The sequence below is a fragment of the Rhea pennata genome, chromosome 23 (assembly GCF_028389875.1).
Source record: "Rhea pennata isolate bPtePen1 chromosome 23, bPtePen1.pri, whole genome shotgun sequence".
NCBI classification, from domain to species: domain Eukaryota; kingdom Metazoa; phylum Chordata; class Aves; order Rheiformes; family Rheidae; genus Rhea; species Rhea pennata.
The window spans coordinates 5,126,533-5,146,021 of record NC_084685.1 but is presented as its reverse complement, the minus strand read 5'-3'; the positions used below and the strand labels follow the sequence as shown (position 1 = coordinate 5,146,021).

Sequence of the window (19,489 nt, the reverse complement as noted above, 5' to 3'; positions counted from 1 at the left end):
CTTGCCTGCTAACAGCATTTATGGACAGCTACTCGCTATAATTAATCTTCCTCTTCCACGTAATTTCATTAGGTGTTGCCTGTTTTCAACCCCAATACTGCTGAAACTCACACAGATGCAGTGGAAGAAGGGTTTTTTAATGTTAAGAACTATGGAAATTGGCAGATCTGGAAAGAACAGGCAACAAGCTGGAGGACTCTGTGGGAATAAGGTCTTCAGCTGTTAGGCAGAATCATCAGAGTCCGTATCTAATGAACCGTACAGTATTTATTGATGCTGTGTGTACTTGTCTTCACCTTACAGTCATTCATCAGCAGCTTTGCTTTCCTCTCCTATTTTTCTCCTTCAGTTTTTGTGGCTTACCTGTACTTTGCATTTGTAATCTTGCCCCGTTACTAAGGGTGTACTAGGGCAGGTACTAAGGATGTAGACATTGGAGCCCTCTGACTTGCATGTATCCTTCAGCTGGATCTAATGGGAATGTGTTTTAGCCCCTTAGGAAGAAAAGTCTCTATCGTTTGGGACTGAGGGGAACGGAAGAGGATTCACAGCCAGGAATAAAGAAAAACCTATTGTATTCAAAGTGAGAAAACCTACACAAGTGTGAGAGCTGGTTTCATTTGTCAAATTTCACCACCAAAGAAAAGTCATGTGGGTTTCTTGTTTGACACCTAAAGTAGGGAAAGCTGCTCATGAGGAGGACCTGACTGCCGAAGCTCAAGGAGAAAAAAAGGGCAGGCATAGAAATACAGGCCTAGTACGAACCTCTACACGCCTTTGTGCCCGTTCTGCCCCGTTATCTCAGAGGGCATATACGATTCCTCTCAAAAACAGTTACAAGCAGCTGGGAAGAGACACAAGTTTAGCAGATATCCCTATTTTATCGCACTTTTTGCTGAGCGCAGCGGCAGCCAGGGGGCAGCAAAGGGAGGGTTTACTTTTTTTTTTTTTTTTTTTTTTTTTTTTGTTCTCAGCCCTTTGCAGTTGGAGCTTTCCAGCCCGATTGTGCTAAATGCTTATGTACCAGTGTTTCCATTTACAAACTCTGCCTCCCCTCCCCCCCGCGCTCAGGCGCTCTCGCATTAACTCTCCGCTGCTGCTGCAGCAGCTACCGAGCCCGATCCGCCTCCCTTCGCCCCGCAAGGAGGGGCCGAACCCTCTTTGCCTCCCCCATCTCCAAATCCCCCAAGGGTATGGTACGCAAAGGGGTATTTTTGGGGGGCTGCCGCCCTGAACCCCCAGCCGGCCTATTTCTCCCCATGCCCCCTTCCCCTCCGCAGCCCAGGATGAAGGGCTCTGCACTCCCCTCTCAGCCAAGCTAAGCTGTCTCTGCCTCTCCCACCCCCTCTTTTTGGGGGTGCCGAGGGGTGCTGCCTCCTTGGCGATGAAGGGGGAAAAGCGGAGCCCTGCCCCCTGCCCAAGCCTGCGTGGAGGGGGGAGGGTTGGGGGAGCTTCTCCCTCACTTCTCAGTGCTCCACAGGGACAGGAAAAGGGGGGGGGGGAGAGCCGGGGGGTGTCAACGGGCTCGGGCTGTCCTGGCTGCGTGTGCGCGTCCCCAGTGCGGCGGAGGGAAGGGACCGTGGCGACCCCCTCCCCACAGCTCACTCCCGGCCTGGGACTCTTCTCCCCCCCCCCCCCGCTCCTAAGCGGGAGTTTCCAGGAAGCGCTGAGAAGAGCCGCCTCACCGCGCAGCCTCTCGCACAGCGCGCCTCTTCCGCGGAGACCGTGGCAGGAACGCGAAGTAGTCCCAACCGCCTCTCCGCCCTCAGCCGCGATAAGGCGCCGTCCCGCTCTTCCCCGCGCGGGACGCCGTTACAGAAACGGCGAGAAGGAGACACTGTGCTGCCCTCCCCGCTCCCCCCGCGGCCTTGGGCGGGATGAGCCGGGAGGAAGGGGGGGGGAGGGGAGACTAGGTGGAAAAAAAGCGAGCGCCGGCTGCGGCGGAGGGGTCGGGCGGCGCGGAGGAGTGAGGCGGCGCTGGGAGCTCTCGGCGAGGGAGGGGGATGAGCGGGAAAACGCGGCGCGGAGCCGGGAACAGCGCCCCCCTCCCCCTCCTCGGGGTGGGGGGGGGGCGGGAGGCGCCTCGGCCCCGCTGCCCGCGGCGGGGGTCGTTTCTCGGGGGGGGGGCGCCCCGCCGCTGCCGCCTCGGGGGCCGCGGGGTGCTCGAGCGGCAAAGTTTGGGAAAGTTTCCCCTTCGCGGGGCTGGGGTCGGCTCCCCCCCCCCCCCCCCCCCCCGCCACGCCCCGCGCTGTTCCCACACGAGGCGGCCGCCGCCAGGTGAGCGCCGCGCGGGGCTTTGTTCCCCCCCCCCCCGGCGGCGCTGCGCTGCCCTCCTCACACGGCCCCGGGGCGGGCGGCAGCATCGCTGCCCTCTTCCCCGCCTCGGGTTGTCTGTTCTGTGCCGCCGAGCAGCCTCGCCGCTGCCCGCGCACCTGGCTCCCCCCGAGCCGGGAAGCCGGCCCCCGGGATAACTCACTGCCTCGTTTTTCCACCCAGGCGGGCGGTCTGCCTCGCCGGGAGACGCAGGGAAGTTTGTTCCCCGCCGCCCCCCCCCCCCGCCCCGAGTTGGCGGCGGAGCCTGCAGGCCCCTCACGCTGCCCCTGCGCCAGGGCCGCGCATCCTGCCCGTAACCCCGCGGGGCGAGGCACGGTGATCGGAGGCCTTGTGTCCCCCCCCCCCCGATCCCGGTGACACCGGCTTCGCGTCCTCCCATTAACCCTGCGCAGAGGGGACAAAAGCGAAAACTATGATCCTGCTCCCGCTTCCCCCATCCCATCCCCAGCTCCGTGGGCTTCGACATCCTCCCGTTCGCGCTGAAAGGAGAGGAGAACAAGGGCTGCTGCTGATTGTAAGGCCTCGCTCGGCTTCTCCCCACCCCCTCTGCCATCCCCATCCCCCACTGCAGCTCCCATAGCCTCCTATCCCTTCCATTAACGCTGAAAGGGGAGGACAGGAGCTCTGATGGGTTTTTCTCAGGCTTACTCTGTTTTCTCCCCCCCCCCAATACCAGCTGCATGAGTGCAAGCCATGCATCTGAGCGCTGCTAGCACACCGACTGAAATGCCCCTTCCTCCGAGCTGCAACAGCCCTGCAAGGAATCACTGATTATTCCCCCCACCACCACCCCTCGTTTTGCTTATTCATTATAAGGGGTTGGTAGTGTGCTTTTTAAAATGGGTGAGCTCTTGTTTTAGAAGCATCTGTGCTTTAGGAATAAGGTTTTGTCTTCTGTCATCTTGAATATAGCTCTTCAGAATAATCTCTTGAAGTGCTCCATTTTTGTCCTTTAAGTTATATTTTATTACCTCTTCTGGATCAGTGAAGGTCAGTTTAACCCTTTCTGCATGAAAATCAGCAGTCACTTTAGAAAAAGGTTGCCTTTTTCTTTACTAATTCATGCTTATGATAGTATTTTACTGAGGGTTTTTTTCCTTACCAGTCATGATGCATGCTGGAAGAAGTGTGTGCTTCAGCACTGATTAAAGTCATGTATGAGTTAATGAGAAGCTTGCAGAGTATGTGAAGCAAGAGAAAATCTTTAACCAGCTCTGCTGTTCCTTCTACATACCACAAACTTGTAAGCTGTAACCAGAAGGTGGATTGAATATGTGTGTGAAATGCTGCAGTACGAGACTCTTGTAGCTGCCTCACAAGTGGATGCTCACTCATTTGATATATTATCATTTTCAGAATACCTTAAAGTTGGGTGGTTTTTTTTTTTTCTGAGAGTGCTGTGAGACTCCATGTTTCAAAGGAGTGATCCTTGGATGAAAGATGTTACAAACCTAGGTAATATTATTTTCTGGGTTAGCTTTTCATTTTAGCAGTCTTTTTTTCTCCCCTCATGGTAACTGTTTTCTAGATTAATAGATTGATAATATGTAAGAGACTCTCAGGTGTTGGAGGAATAGTAGTGGTGATGTCAATATTCTAGCTGTGGGACTTCTAAGAAACATATTGTCAGAAGGAATCAGATCAAGACTGACTTTTCCCTGCATTTAGGTCCAAATAGAAGATACATGTTCTAGGGAGTCCCCAATGAACACTGATAGTAATTAAGTTAAAAAAAAAAAAAAAAAAAAAAAAAAAAAAAAAACAACTTCCACTTCAGTCCTGCCCCCCCCCCTTTTAAACATAGACAAGAAGGTGCAAACCCCTTTTTCCTTATGCATCCTGATACTTTGTATCTTCTATTGCACTCGCATCTTAAATCCCCAAATGACTTCTAATTTCTGTGATTCTGAGGATGTTTCTAGACTGTACTTTCAAAGAAACTGTCTGTCTGTGTCCTAGAAGGAACTATGGAGCAGTACTTCTCATGCAAAGACTGTGTTCTTACATCTTTACTATTTCCATATATTTTTTCCATAATTTTTATACTTAATTGTTGAATCCCCCCCCCCTTTTTTTTTACATTAAATAAATACTTACTAGTACCAGTTGGATTTTTTTCACCTTTATGAAAGAGCAGGGCCTTGTCACTGAGGCAAACACTTTATACTGTATTGAGGAAATGACATACAAAAGGCGTGAAGGAAAGTTGTCCAATGCTGGGAATGTCAAAGGCCGTTTTTTGGAAAACAGTACTAATGGAAATGAAAGATGTTTTATGCTGGTGAGATTTGTAATGAGGGTAAAAGGATTTGATATCTGAGAAAATCAATCTTTACAAGCAAAAAAATGTAGGACTTTTGATCAACTGCAAAAGTTCTTTGGCTAAATATCCTTTTGGGGAACAGAAATTTGGCACAGTCTGTCTATGAACATCTGCTGAATGGAATTTTTAAATGGCACAGATTATAATCTTAGTTTCTGTTGATTGTTTTAGCTAAAACTGGCAAAACAAAATGAAGGGAATGTATCTGTAAGTATCTTTTTTTTTAATAATGAGCTGCATGCATATCCCATACTACTGATTACCTGGTTCTAGATGTGCAGCCCATAAATATTTTCTCTTTAACGTATAAAATATAGCCTCCCCCCATTCTGTTGATGTTTAATTCCATCTGAGTATTTTTCTGAATATGCTTTCAAGTTTTTATTGTACCAATAGACTTTTGGATATCAGTGTGTCCCTGAGATTTTTGCAGAAAGAATACAGTTATGTATCTGAGAGGAAATTTTGAGATAAGTTGGGTATTCCCAGAACTGTGGCCAGCTGCTTAGGTTCATATCCTGCCTACCTGTCTTCAACTAGGTTTCTGTAAATGCAATCACTTTATGTCTACTGTCTCTGGATAGTACTACTTCAGCATCTATTTCTGCAGTATTTGTGGCCTCCTCTTATTCAGGGAGGTCTTCACTATAATTTTCCCTCCTATTATTTTGCCTCTTTTGCAGCCCAATGTTTTTGCTGTTGTTGTTTTATATTCCAAGCAAGGATCCTGTGAATACTTCAGCTCAAAATTTAGGTCATCTCTGATGGAGGAAGAAAAAGGAAACCAAAAAAGTACAAATAAGATTTCAATGTGCTTTTAAAAGTGACAATTTTTAGGAAAAAAATATACAAATTCATCTTTATTTCCTGGTTCTACAGACTTTGTCTGTGACTCCTGGGGAGAATGGAGGAAGCCATTTTTTGATTCCAGAATGAAAGCTAAGTATGTTCATATGAGTGTGGTTTCTTTCCCATGTGCCTCACTGGTCCTTTTTATTTTCACACCTGCTTTGAGCTTTAATCACTCAAATTATTCATAGACTTGCCCTGGAAAAAAGAAGAGAATGACCTCTCCCCATCTGGAGTACATGGATTTACCATCAATAATTATAAATGGACTTGGATGACTTAATGATTTTTATGCTTAAAATTTTTAATTTGGTGACTTCATTGCTTTTTAAGAATTCTGTACATGCTCTTTTCTCAACTGATAAATCTCCATGGTATAACTTGAAGTTATTTCTTGCAAATTATATCTTAGAATTGAGCTCACATCTAGAAAGTGCTGATGATCATGCATGAACTGCTGAGTCATCAAAGAGCATGCAGCTTTCACAGGACCAGGCCCGTAAGTTACAATTTTCTTCTTTCTGTAATTATATACAATGCCTTTCATTACAAAGAACCTCAAGACAATTTATGAAATCAACAGCTGCAAAAGTAATGCAGTGCCTGTTGGGGGTTATGTATTCACATTGATGACAATTTAGTAGTCCCTCAGCCTGAGGATGCCTAAGGGGACGTAGAGGCAACAGCTTTTCAATTCGTACATGTTGCTGTAAGCAGCAAGCTGGAATTGATAGCTATCTGTTGCTATTGCCGGCAACTTTTTTTTTTTCCTTTTTTTCCCTCCTGTTACTTTAGCAGCATAACTTAAGTTATTAAGAAACTTGTGAATCTTTTTTTGTTGTTTGGGTTTTTTTTTTTCCTTTGTTCTTCCTACCTAGCAGCTGTCTGCAGTTTCATATGTATTAAATGTGCTAAGCTTCATCTGGCCTAGATGTATAATAAATACCTTAGTGAATTTGGGTAAGTCTGATTTCCTTTATTAACTCGGAGGAGATTTGTTTCTTATCTGAACTGTTTCCCCATTCAAGAGAGAAGACTTGCATAACTAGAGTTCACCTCATAAATCACCTAGACAATCCAACTCAGGGCAGAATAAGATACAAAATGAGAGTAGTTGTGAATTACTCAATGAACTTTGTGGTGTTCTGCTGTGGCAATGTACTTGCATGAAACAGAGAGAGACACCTGTCACCAAATGCATCTTCACGATGGAGGGAGCACCATGAAGTTGACTTCAGTGAGATCAGCAATCGTGTGTATTTACATTGTTGTCTCATATTTCTTTAATGCTGTCTTTTGGGCGCAGTGCTGCCTTTTTCTCTCTGTGATGCTGTTTCTGATGCTCAGTAGGCAATTTTTTTTTCACTAGATACAGACAGATTTGTTAGACACTTTGGTGTCTTCTCTGTGTGCTCTCTTGGTTCACAGGACAAGGTACATCACTTTCTGACACTGATGCAGTATTCATTGCAGTTGTATGGAACGGTCACTTCAGAAACCAGCAACTCTTCATTTTCCCAGGTTTTATGAACTGAGCTTGATCTTTGGTGCTTAGTAAAGAGACATATTAAGAAAATGTATGGCCTGGCAGTTTCTCTTTGAAATTCCTGTGACTTGTCAAACTCAAGCACCCTTGCCTATCTATATTTCAGTATCCCCCTCATCTTGCAGTTTATGGCTTTTCTGTTGAAGATGGAGACGTAGCATCTTTAGGTGGCAGGTTGTGTATGTGGGTACAGATGGCAGTATTTTAGGTGCAAATAAGGAAAGAAAGTACTCTCCAGCTTTTGAATGTAGGTTTGCTTAGATCTTTCTTAATATAAGGTCACTTATTTTTTCTTCCTTTTGCCTCCCACACTTGGTAGAATAATAATCGAGATTAATTCTAACGATTTCATAAGTTAGTAGATTTGTTTCACAGACCCGTCCCCGATGAGAGCAAATCTTCCAGGGAAAAAAGGAATAAACCATTTCTTTGTATTCTAATTTCTAACAACTATTAGAAATACAAACGTTTAAAATAGTTCCATTTTCCAGTGGATGAATGCTTAAGCATCTATTCCTTCAACTGAATTGCAATTGTGAACTGAACCCTCTTCTCAAGCATACCTTCCTTTGCTCAGAAGTATTCACTGCATTAATACAGTATTTGATGGCTTCCATTTAACAGTGTTGTTCTGTTATAGATAACTTTTTTTTTTTCTTAATCAAAGGATTGGAAAGACCTTCTTGGTCTTCATCCAAACTCTGGTATCATAAGCAGATAAGTCATATTCTATTTATTAACTGAACAGGCTACATGATAAAAAGTTAGGGCTACTAGATAGAAATTTTTACAGCCACAATCATTCCTATGATTGTGAGTACAGATTCTGTACCAAATGATGCTAATGTGCAGGCTATATCACTTCCTAACCCTATAGAAATGCTGTGGCTGTTTCTGGTTTTTAGAATCCTTCTGATTAGTTATCAAGGTGCTTTTTGTTTAGTCTTCTGCTTAATATAAACAATTCGTCTTGTCATTATTCAATCCAAGGTTATTGTCTACTATCAGCTCTTTTATAAGGTCTTCATTACTTACTGATTACAATTCTGAAATAGTGGGGGATTGCAGGGATTTTTGTGGTTTTTGGTTTGGGGTTTTTTTGGTTCAAAGAGCATTTCAATATATTTGTTGGCACCTGCAAACTTCATCCTTGTTTATTACAGACGTTCCATATTTACTTTAAGGACCCTTCAAAACAATCAACTCCTCTAGATACTATGGGTCTCTTCTGCTAGATTAGAGCTTCCTGTTGGTAGTTTGTCATTTCTGAGTAAGAAAAGTCAGAATTCTTTCAGCTCAGCTGTTACTTCAGCTTCTCTGCTCTCCCAGGGGTCTTGCATGCGCTTTCAGTTCTGCCTTACATTTTTGATTGTGTGAGTTTCCCTACTATTTACATTTCTACATATATATATATCAGCTTCATGCCATCTGCTGCCTTACATTTTCTTCATCTCTGAAACTTAGTAATCATACTTCATGCAACATTATTCTCATACATAATTTTATTTAGATTGAATTAAAAGGTTCTAAAGAACAAAGCAAATTAAGAGTTCACTCTTTCTATGTAGATGTTTTTAACTGACTAGGGAACAAGTCAATAAAGACCCTCAAATGCTTTGAGACAAATTAATTTGTAACAGATACTTTGTACATGGTTTATCCAAAAGGTATATTTTCAAATCAACCAACAGAGTTTTATTGTTGACAAAAAGGTTACCGTTAAACAATGCAGTCTTGTATATAAACTTTTTTTCCCTCTAGAAATCTGCAATTCTACTATGTATATTAACCTTTGAGCAAGTGTGTGACTGTTCCTTATGAAATGAAAGCTGTAGTACTGAAACTTTTACTGTACTTAGCTTCTGACCTACCTTCTAAGACCATGTCTACAGAGGGATGATATATCATTTGTTTGATCTAATTACAACTATTCTAACTATATTAAGCATAAGTACATTCACCTCGCTTTGTTAGGCTGATTTAAGGTGCTTTCACACAGTTCTTGCTTGCATTAATTCACCTATTAAAATATTCTGAGCAGTTATCCTATGAAGCAGTGTTCGGCTACGCAGCTGTGTGTATGTGGTTTTTTGTTTGTTTGTTTTTGTTTTGTTTTATAATGCTGTATTTAATGCAGTATTTTTTTCGTAATGCTGTGAGACTACATGAAGAAGAAACTGGTAAAACCATTAATATGCACTTTCGTGTAAGATTGCACATGTGAAAGGATTAAGTTCTGCAATTTCATAGAGCTTTTGCCACTTTGGTAGTTGAAGAAGTCCCCAGTACAAGAGAGACATGGAGCTACTGGAGAAAGTCCAGCGTAGGGCTGCAAAGATGATCAGAGAGCTGGAGCACCTGCCCTGCGAGGAAAGGCTGTGAGAGCTGGGCCTGTTCAGCCTGGGGAAGAGAAGGCCGAGGGGGGATCTGATCAATGTGTCTAAGTACCTGAAGGGAGGGTGTCAAGGGGACGGGGACAAACGCTTTCCAGTTGTCCCGTGTGACAGGACAAGAGGCAATGGGCAGAAATTGAACCACAGGAAGTTCCGCCTGAAGGTGAGGGGAAATTTCTTTGCTGTGAGAGTGACGGAGCACTGGACCAGGTTGCCCAGAGAGGCTGTGGAGTCTCCTCTGGAGATCTTCAAGGCCCACCTGGATGCAACCCTGTCTACCATGCTCTAGGTAACCCTGCTGAGCAGGGAGGTTGGACTAGATGATCTCCAGAGGTCCCTGCCAGCCTTACTGATTCTATGATTCTAAGTGCAAAAAAGAAGAGCAGTAAGATGTAATCAAGCTGTTACTTCTGGAGAACATTTCTCTGGAACAGCTTACTCAGTAGTGTACTGTTTCTGGGTGTAGTCAGCTAGCAGTAGCTGATAGCACAAGGTAGTGGTGCAGAACTGGGATGACCAGTAGTGGCAGCCGTACATCAGGATGACAAAATTGCCCTCCTAGAAATCTGTGTAGAGCTCAGCTGCAGAGACAGAATACAAATACAAGGATTTCCCTTAACATACAGAAGCCTATTGCCATCAACTCTGTGGAAGTACATCATTTCTGATTACCTGCAATTGAAAACTTGCCAGTTTTATGCCAGGGATGTTGTCACGGAGTTTTTATGTACGTATCTGAAGAAGGTGCTGATCTTCAATGTCATAAAGCCTGGCAGTGCATAAGAAACTACTGGCAGCTTTTCCCAGGTACGGTCTGTGAATGAAATGAGGGTTATTGGGGTTCAAAGAATAAACATGGTCAGTTGAGCAAGGAGAAGGAATTTATGAACACAGAGAACAACATCACGGTTTTACAAGGCTTCGCTCATCAATGTAGATGATTTACTGTTGTTTTTTTCCAAAAAGAATGTAAATCAGTATTATGAAACTTTTCTAGACCAGAATCTTGAGAAATTTGGACTTGTCCTGATTTGTACAACGTCTGTAACAGGAAGGGAAAGATACTGAAGGGCAGGTAAAAACAAGAAATTGAGTGTCTCAATATTATGGATATCCAATTAAAAAGCTTCTGCAAAATAGCCACTTTATTGGAAAACTGTGCACTATGATTTTATGAAAAATAAGGTAACTGAGCAGATTAATGAAAGAAATGCAGTGTTTGACTTTATTAACAATTACTGTAAGTGATGTTATGCTACTGTTGGCTGAGGTGTAGCTCAGTGAAGATCTCCAAAAAAAGTTATCAAAGAAGTGATTTGACTTAGAAAAATAAAACAAATGCAACAAGAAATAGTTAATCTGAAATGTCATGTCAATTTTAAACTAAAGAAACTCAGAGTTCACTTGTACTCTCAGAAAGGATGATGTGCTCCTTCATCTGTTGTGTTGAAGCTGCAACAAAGTAACATACTGAAATGATGGCCCCAACTGATGTGTTTGTTATCTAAAAGCAGAGTCTGCTGTTGAAATTGAAATACACCTTTCTCAGGACTACTTTTCTTGCTTTATTTGCTGTAGTAATAAACATAGCAATCATGCAAAGAGGCATCACAAAGTCATTTGGTCCCACCTCTACTCTGAAGCAGGACAGGTATGCTTTGACTATCCCATCCGGGTGTTTGTATATCCTGTCCTTACAAAACCTAGAGGAGGGCATTCTACAGCTTGCCAAAGTAATTGTTTCATTGTGTAAATGTCACTGTTGTTAATCTCTACTGAATCTTACTATAAATTAAGACTAGTACTTATTTTACTTTCAGTGGGTATAGTGCACTTGAAATCATGAAGAACATTTCTAGTGGTCAAACAACTGAGAACAAACAATTGCAAGAAGAACAGCCATAGCTTGCTTGTTAAAGAAAATTATTGCTAAAGCAGGTATGTTTTTGTCTGGAGAGATTCAGAGTTCTTAGACTGAAAGAAATAGGTGGTATATGCTCCTGGTGATATTATTTGTGAAGGGAGCAAAGAGCCATTAACAAAAACAAGAAATATGATGGCAGGAAGCCTTTTGTGGTCTTCTAGGGAGCTACAATAATTTGGCTTACAATAATAATTTGGAAAGCCCTGCCATTTTAAAGGATTGTTCTTTCAATAGTTCTCTACATTACTAGAGGATGCTTATACTGCCAAGGTGATGTGTGCGTGTACGGGTTTGACTAGAGGAAGGATCACTGCTGAGTTCTCCAAGTATTGGCTGACATGGAGAATTTGCTGAGCTAGTGGGTATTCCAGGCCCAGGTCAGCCTACATGTTATTCACTCTCTGCATTTCATGCTTCTTTATACTGCTGTGACCTGGATGAATTTAGCAGAAAGTTGAGCAGTGCGTTTGGTTTTCCTGTGTAGGGTTCTTAGCAGTTTCACCCATCTTGATCCAGTTCCCCGCACTGTGATGCAGTCTCTAATTAGAAATCAAATCATATAGTCTGTCTTCTCAAGACCTGTCTCATTCAATGAATATCTTTCCAGAATTTCTTTTTATCCTTGTTATTTGATGTTTGCTTACATATTTTATTTATTGCATATAATTCAAGTGCTGCAGTAAATACAGAATTACTAATTGTAATGGATTTTTGTGTGATTTCACTATAGTATCTGAATACATTTTAACCACCATAAATTTATCTTCGGAATGTTCAGAAAAAGTTTTACTCCCATTTCACTGATGCAAAGCAGAGAAATTAATGGCAAAGCTATAAAAATTCTCCACTGTATGTGTTTGTTCCATAGTGACAATAAACAAGTTTGCAACTTGCCCCAGTAAACTAATCTGCAAATAGCTTCCTCATTAATCATCCACCAGGTTGCAGATGAGCATTCAAATGGTGCTGCTGCTATTGGTTATCCCACATGTTTGGACTTTCATAATATTGAGCTAGAAGAGCCTCCTTGGGTCATCAAGCCTTATTCCAGGCCTTTACAGGCAATCATACCTCCTTTTGTCCATAAGTACATCAAACTCCATCATAAAATAGTTAGTCCCTTATAGCCTGGTAGCCCTACTGCAAAGATTATTTTTTCCAAATCTAATTTTTCTAATAGTAAGACACCTTATTCTAGCTTCTATCCTAAATGTACTTAGGCCTTTATATGTATTTGGTGCCAACATAATCCTTTAGTTTAAATAGCTGTGTTCAGACCATAATCTATTTATACAAACTAACCCTATCCTGTATCAGCCTTTCTTTTGTTTGAGTTAGCTGAAATAAAACTTCAGTCTTTTCTCATGATAGATTCTTTGCTCTTGTAATCATCTTAGTAAGCCTTTTGTGTGCCTATTCCAGTTTTCATGTATCATTTCTGAATATAAACTCTACCAGAATTCTGCAGGAGAGCCATTGCAGTAGACGTCTGGGTGTGTCTTACCTCGTCTTTAGATCAAATTTGTCTTTTTCATATTTGTGGTGTTTGGTCATTCTGTGATTAAATAATGCTTTTGACTCTCTATTCTTCTCTATTAAATGGGAGGAATTTTTAGTCTACAGTTTCACTGTTTGTCCCAATATGGATAGCCTTGTGCTTTGCATTAATCTTCTTATGACACTCCACTTTGGTTTTCCATTCCTCAAGTCATTACTTCTTCACCTACAATATGCTGGTCTTCCTCTGTATTGTTGCCTTCTAATTTTGTCACCAGCAAGCTATATTAACACTCTTCTTTCAATTCCCTGTGCTAGTGTCAATTATAAGTAGTAAACACTCAGTACCAACCCTGAGACTAGCCCTGGAGGAGCTTCTGAACTAAATCACTCTCTAGCCCAAAAGTTTCCCTTTTAACACAATCCAGCATATTTTCTTTAGCCAGTTTTTTTACCCACAAAATTTTTCTTGTACTAATCTTCATCTTTTCCAGTTCTACTTTTAGTTTTGGCATGTGGCACCAGATCAAATACTTTACTCAAGTTTAGGTTGATTACATCTACTACATTCTCCTTTACCAAGAAAAATCTGTTTTCTTATCAAAGAAATACATCAGATTTGTCTGTCATTATTACCTTTGTTAAACTTATGTTGCATTTTATCTGTTTGTTTTCCTATTTTCTTCCACGTCTTTAGACATTTTTTCCTCCAGGGGAAAAATAACTTAAGTTTTATATCTCATTGAGGTCAGACTAATTAGTGTGTAATTGTCTGGGCACTATTTTCTAAGTCTTCAGTTTGAGCTTGATTTTTTTTTCTCTCCTAATATGAATTCTAGATTATTTTTGCATCCCAAGAGTTGGTTAAAAGCAAATCAGTCAGTTTGCATAAGAAGTGAATTATAGTGCTTCACTTTTTTCCCCTCTTTTTTTAAGAAAGATGGTACACAATGGCTTTTGATTCAGAAAAAAAAGTAGTTAATTTTGGAGAGCTGCAAAAAAAAATATATATATATATACACATATATTTTAAAAGAGGATTTTAATGAGAAGCTTCTTAACTAATGATAGCTGATTTCAGGACTCCAGTGTCCTGTGCAACTGTTGATAACTACCAGTGGATCATTACAGCCTGTGGCAACAACTGATCATGGATAACTAGAAGTTATATTCCCTGTGCTCTTGCTTCAATGTAATTTCTGCTATCATTTTTTAAATAGAAAGTAAAGTGTTCTGGCTACTCTACAGATAGTATAAAATAATCCTTTAAGAATTACTCTCTAAGAACAGACAAAATAAGTAAAACAATATAATAAAAAGGCAGTTGAAGTGGCCAGTTGGAACTGCATAGGGAAGACTACAACGCTTCTCGGTGATTATGTTAACCCATGAAAACCTACGTCATTAACTATATTTTCTGAAGGCAGGAAAAATATAAATGCCTGTAAGTACTTTGTTTCATAATGTATGTAATAATCCTTACAAATACATATAATGAAGATGAATCTTTTTTGATTTGAGCACATATCACTTAAGTACTTAATTACAGAAGGTAGGCATGTAAACGACAACCCTGGAATGTATTTTTGCTGAGTATGCTAAATATTTTTATAAAGTATTTGCAATTTATGTATTCTTTATGTTTCTTCAGTATGTCTTGAGCTCAGGATTCTGTTTTACTGAGAAAGCAAACAGCTCTGACCAATGCCTTTGTTTTACTGAAAGTATGTGCGATAGTATCAGCCTTTATAAAGAAGTAGTATTGCTAAGGTTTTATTGTGAGCCTCTTTAAAGTCATAGATAACAGCTAGATAAAAATGACCTTGTTTCACAGAGCCAGTACTGAATTCCAAAAGTTCCAATGAAGCTGGTCTATATGTGCTTAAATTTTTGTTTTTAATGCAAGCAAATTTCACTGAGGTACATACTTGTGAAGTTAGGAATCTTTCTTTAAGCCATGCACATTTGAGCAAGATTATGGGACGGAGGCCTTCAAAGCAGAAGGTCGGTCACATCCTACATGCAGACTTCCATGCTTGGGTAAAATCCTAAACCTCCCCATGTGGATTAGATTACAGAATTAAGATTTTGAAATACACATTTATGGATGACTGTTGAAAGGTAGGTAAGTAGAATTCCAGTCAGGCCCCTTCATGGTCAAATGTTTCAGAGCTGCTCAAGAATATGTTTATGTGGAATTTTGCAATGTTTTGTTTTATTAAATTTTCTATCAGTTGTTTGTACCTTCTTTTGTATATCTGAAATAAAGGGACATCACTTAGTATTCTCTCCGTACCATCAATATTTAATAGTCTGTCTTTCTCTATATTAAGTAGTGTGTATATGCCTATATAGTACCAACAAAAAACTCTTAAAATCAATTTTTGCAAGAGATTTTCAAAGCACATCAGATAACAGAATCACAGTATATGCTTTTCCGAATAAACCAACCTATTGTAGAAATCTTACAGAAAATACTGGAATTAACTTGCCAAATTGTCATATTTTACAAATAATCCTGGTTACAGCTAACTTCCAGTAGAGATTTTATTTCAGGGTAGTTTGAGTCTGCAATATTGATGAACTGGAGTTTTAGAAAATCACAATCTTTAGCCCCTTTTCAAAATAACATTTTCTTTGTTTTCTCAGATGTACAGATACTCATTTTCTTGAGCTAGGGACTGGTATGAATATTATGGGCGGATCCTGTAAAGTACTGAGTACATGGTTAACTTTAAGGGAGTATATGCTTAAAATCACCGGGACTGCTGATGTTTAAAATTACGCATGTACTTAAGTACTCTGATGGCCTCAGGCCAGTGGTTTTGCATCTTCTAGGACTGAGCCCTGAGGAGCCTATAGTTAATTATTGCAACTGAATTTTCTTTCCTCTTTTTAAAAAATAAGGTTCAAAGCAGAAGTTTATTTAAAGTAATTATGTTACTCCAAACGTGAGAATTGGGTGTGTAAAGTTGATGTGCCTGGTTACTTTGTCTCTCCCGGCATCCACGCTCACTCCTCTACAGCGTTAGTGCAGGGCTTGCAGTTTTCAGTAATGCTCCGTTCCTGTGTTATCCTGGTCCGTCTTTTCCATCTGCTTCATTCTGTTTGGAAAATGGCAATGTAGAATGTGTTTGGTGTAACCTTAATCCTGACCAGCATCTGGGCTCCGTTTAAAAAAGAAAGGGAGGAAAAAAAAAAAAAAAAAAAAGCATCTACTGCAGGCAAGGTTTCTGTATATGCTTTATGCTTTCCTGCTTTAGTAAAACAAAGTTGGGGGGTGGGGGGAGGACAACCTCAAATAACCATAGTAAAATAATCTTTATTTTAACTGACATGTTCATTAACATATAGGTTTTATTTGTGTCCCCCCCGTCCCCCTGTCCCCCCCGGGTATGTGGACAAACCGTAGTGGTTGTACTTCTCACCTCTGTTCTGGTGCGCGGCATGTCAGCATTTGCAGCACTTCAGAAAGAACGGAGAAGAGGTGGTTCTTAAATCTTCTTTTAACAGCCATGCTGTTAATTACTCACAAATATGTAAAAGTTAATGCCACCATAAAAATGTGATGAACTGAAATTCCTATGCGATGCCTTATGACATTTCCCTATTAAACTTTTACAGGCCTTTTAGAGCTCCCCGATGGCAACACGATTTTATTAAATATTCCGGGAGAAAGTAATGAAGATGAAATCGTGGCAACCCGACTGCGAGCGCTGAACGCTCCCCCGACTCGAGCCAGCCTGGTAATATTTGATTATTCCGCTCGGTATCTCGACGAGGGGCAGGAGCGGAGCGCGGTGCCAGGAGGGAGCCGGCTCCGCGGAGCCGCCGCCGCTCGCCGGCCCCGGCGCGGCTCGCGGGTTTGCGCGCTCGGCGCGGGGGGCACCGGGCGCCTTTGAAAATCTGGCGCTAGATGTCTCCAGCACCTGGAGATCGCGCACATGACTCCGTAATTGCGCACCCCGCGGAGCAGCATTGTGTTCAGCCGCACGTCGAAATAGCCGCTTCAGAGCGAGTTCCGATCGCTGGGGTGTGACTCCTAATTGCAAAGCGCGGAATGGCGCTTCGCAGCCAATTGCGCTTCCCTCGTGGGGTCCTTCCCCCCCCCCCTTCCCATTTTTGCTTTTTGATTTCCCAACCCAGAAGTCGGTACAGTGCCGCCTCTGCCCTGCACGCTCAGTTCAGGGTTGTTGAACTTCACTCCTCAAACAGCCACAGAGGTCGCCTCTGAGCAGCACGAAACATTTTTTTCCCCCCACTAAGGCTCTCAGTCCCTCATGGCCGGAGTGGAAAAGCACGTTTAAATCCTTAACTCGGATTTCCCACGTGGTGTCTTGTTGAGCTACTGTCATAGGCGCGCCGCACATTCATTTTATACCGAGTGAATTCACTTATTTCCTGCTTTTGTTGAGCATGCAGAGGGTGATTAACGTTTTTAATCATACAGTGCTTTCAGGACAGCAAAGAAAAAAAGCTTGCACAAAAAGCCCGCTATCATCATTAGCAGTTTCTTGCTTTTTGAATCTGCCACCAAGTGTGCAAATAATGAGGTGATTAAAGTTCTGCTTTAGCTTTCACGGGTCCCTGTTCATGCGGTCGAGGGTTGTCAGCTATTTGAGGGTTAATTCAGACAAGTTTCTCTATAGTGTTTGGCATTCTGGGTGTTTATACATGCAAACACCATGTGTGTTTTTGGAGTGAAGAACTAGCTATGTATACTGGGAGACAAAAGCAATTGTTTATATGAAGACTGGATGACTTGGATATGCGTGTAGGCATTAAATCTGTGCTATGGGTTTTTTTTTTTTTTTTTTTTTTTTAGTTGTCTTGTTTTTCACTCAATTCAAATATTAGAGTCATAATGGTGTTTCAACACTTACTGGGGGAGAAGGGAAACGGGAGGGAGGGAGGTGCCTGAAGTTGCATCTGGTCTTCTGACCTCGTAGTAATTTCTAAGGGAAGGTGTCCTCTACCTTTAATTATTTCACTTAGCACGTGACAGACCTATAGCTTTCCTTGTCTTACTTTAAGGCCTTTTTTTTTTTCCTGAAGTCTCTAGGAGGCACCCTTCGTCGAGCAAGTAGATAAAATCTTGGCAAAAAGAGCACCAAAGGATGTGAACCCCTAGGAAAATTCCACTTCCTGTATACTAATGCTTGTCCTTGGGTCTCTCACTCATTCCCATGCATTTAACAAGGGATCTGTGCCTGAGGCTACGACACTAACTTTCTAAATAAATGCTGTGCTGCAGAGAATGACCGAGCTCGTTGCTTTTCCCGTTTTGCTGTTAATCTCAGCTCAGTAGGATCTGTGTCTCCTCTCTTCCTACTTTCCTCCATTTTATTTCTTCGCTGTTTTTTCAGCAGACTCCAACTCTCTCTCCTGCTGAACTTGCTGTGAACAAAAGGCTCCGTTCCAGATCCAGCCCGGAGTTGCCGTGAGAAACTTCATTGCAAGCCCTGTCTGTCGCTCTGCCTCCCTCGCTTGCTCTCTCCCTCCCTGGCTCAGTAAAATGGCAGTGCGAGAGCTTTATGAAAAGGGTGAAAAACCTTCTTTCTCGGAGCCTAGCTCTCCCTGCAGTAAAATCCTCCATCCCAGTCGTGACTCCCGAACTCAAACTTCTCGAAAAAACACACTTTAGAAAGGCAGGATTTCACGGGGGTGGGGGTATTTTTTACACTCCACTGAAAAGAGCAGCTGAGGGTAGGAGAAACGGAGGGACGGACTTGCTCAGAGTCGATAGCTTTCTGAGTGCAGGCTAACTCGATGGTGATTTCATCTCTCTGCTCGGTATTGCCAGTTCCCAACTACTTGAAATGGAATAATAGTTTTGCCTCAGTGAGAAAACCCAGGCCCAGAGTAGAGGTCTTTCTCTCTCTGCAGCTTTAAAAGCCTTTTTAACTCCTCTGAGTGGGGTCTCCAGTGTAACCTGGTTGCTGTTGCGAGCCCACCAGACGGCTCCTAAATCTGGTGGGATTCAGCAAAAACTAGACGGTTGGTTCCTGATCCAGTGCAGGGGTTTTTAGAAACTCCGGTCCGCGTTTTGTTTTATTTTTTGCCTTTTTTTTTTTTTTTTTTTTTTTTTTTTTTTTAAAGTAGATTTACTCTTCCTTCTCCGAGAGAGCTCAGCACCAGTGAGCTGGTATCTGAGGGAGGCTGTGGCGCCCGTGTGCACACCCGCGTGTATAAAACGAGATCTGTTTGCTCTTTCACTGCACTTTATTAGTGTTTTCCTCCACGAATTGTCCAGTTCCAGATCACCTGCCAGTTCCCTCTGGATTTTATCCGTTCCAGCTTCGCTCTTTTCTCTTTCACTGATGGGTAAACGGAGAGTCGCTCTCCTCGATTCCCCCTCTAGACCCGAAGCTACCCACGTGTGCACGGAAACTTGCTGCTGTTCCACTTTTACCCCGCCCGCCGGCCTGGCTGGGAAATCGGCGGACCAAAGGGGGCCGGAGGGCGCTGCTGCCCGCGGGGGCTCCGCGGGGCTCCGCGGGGCGCGCTGCGGGCTCGTCCGCCGCCCTCCCCTCCCCTTCCCGTCCCTTCCTCCCAGCAAACTCCGCTTCGCCTTTTACTCCTCCTAGCGAGAGCTGCTAAAATAATGCATTTCCTTGAGTCAG

General features: G+C 42.6%; 1 long non-coding RNA gene across 1 annotated transcript; it reads left to right on the top strand.

The window, feature by feature from the left end:
* The first annotated feature begins 2,676 nt into the window (after nt 1-2,676).
* LOC134150397 (uncharacterized) lies at nt 2,677-18,427 on the top strand. Its single transcript, XR_009960640.1, has 3 exons — nt 2,677-2,848; nt 16,491-16,612; nt 18,233-18,427. It is a non-coding gene; the product is annotated as an uncharacterized LOC134150397 (long non-coding RNA).
* Nucleotides 18,428-19,489: the final 1,062 nt, after the last annotated feature.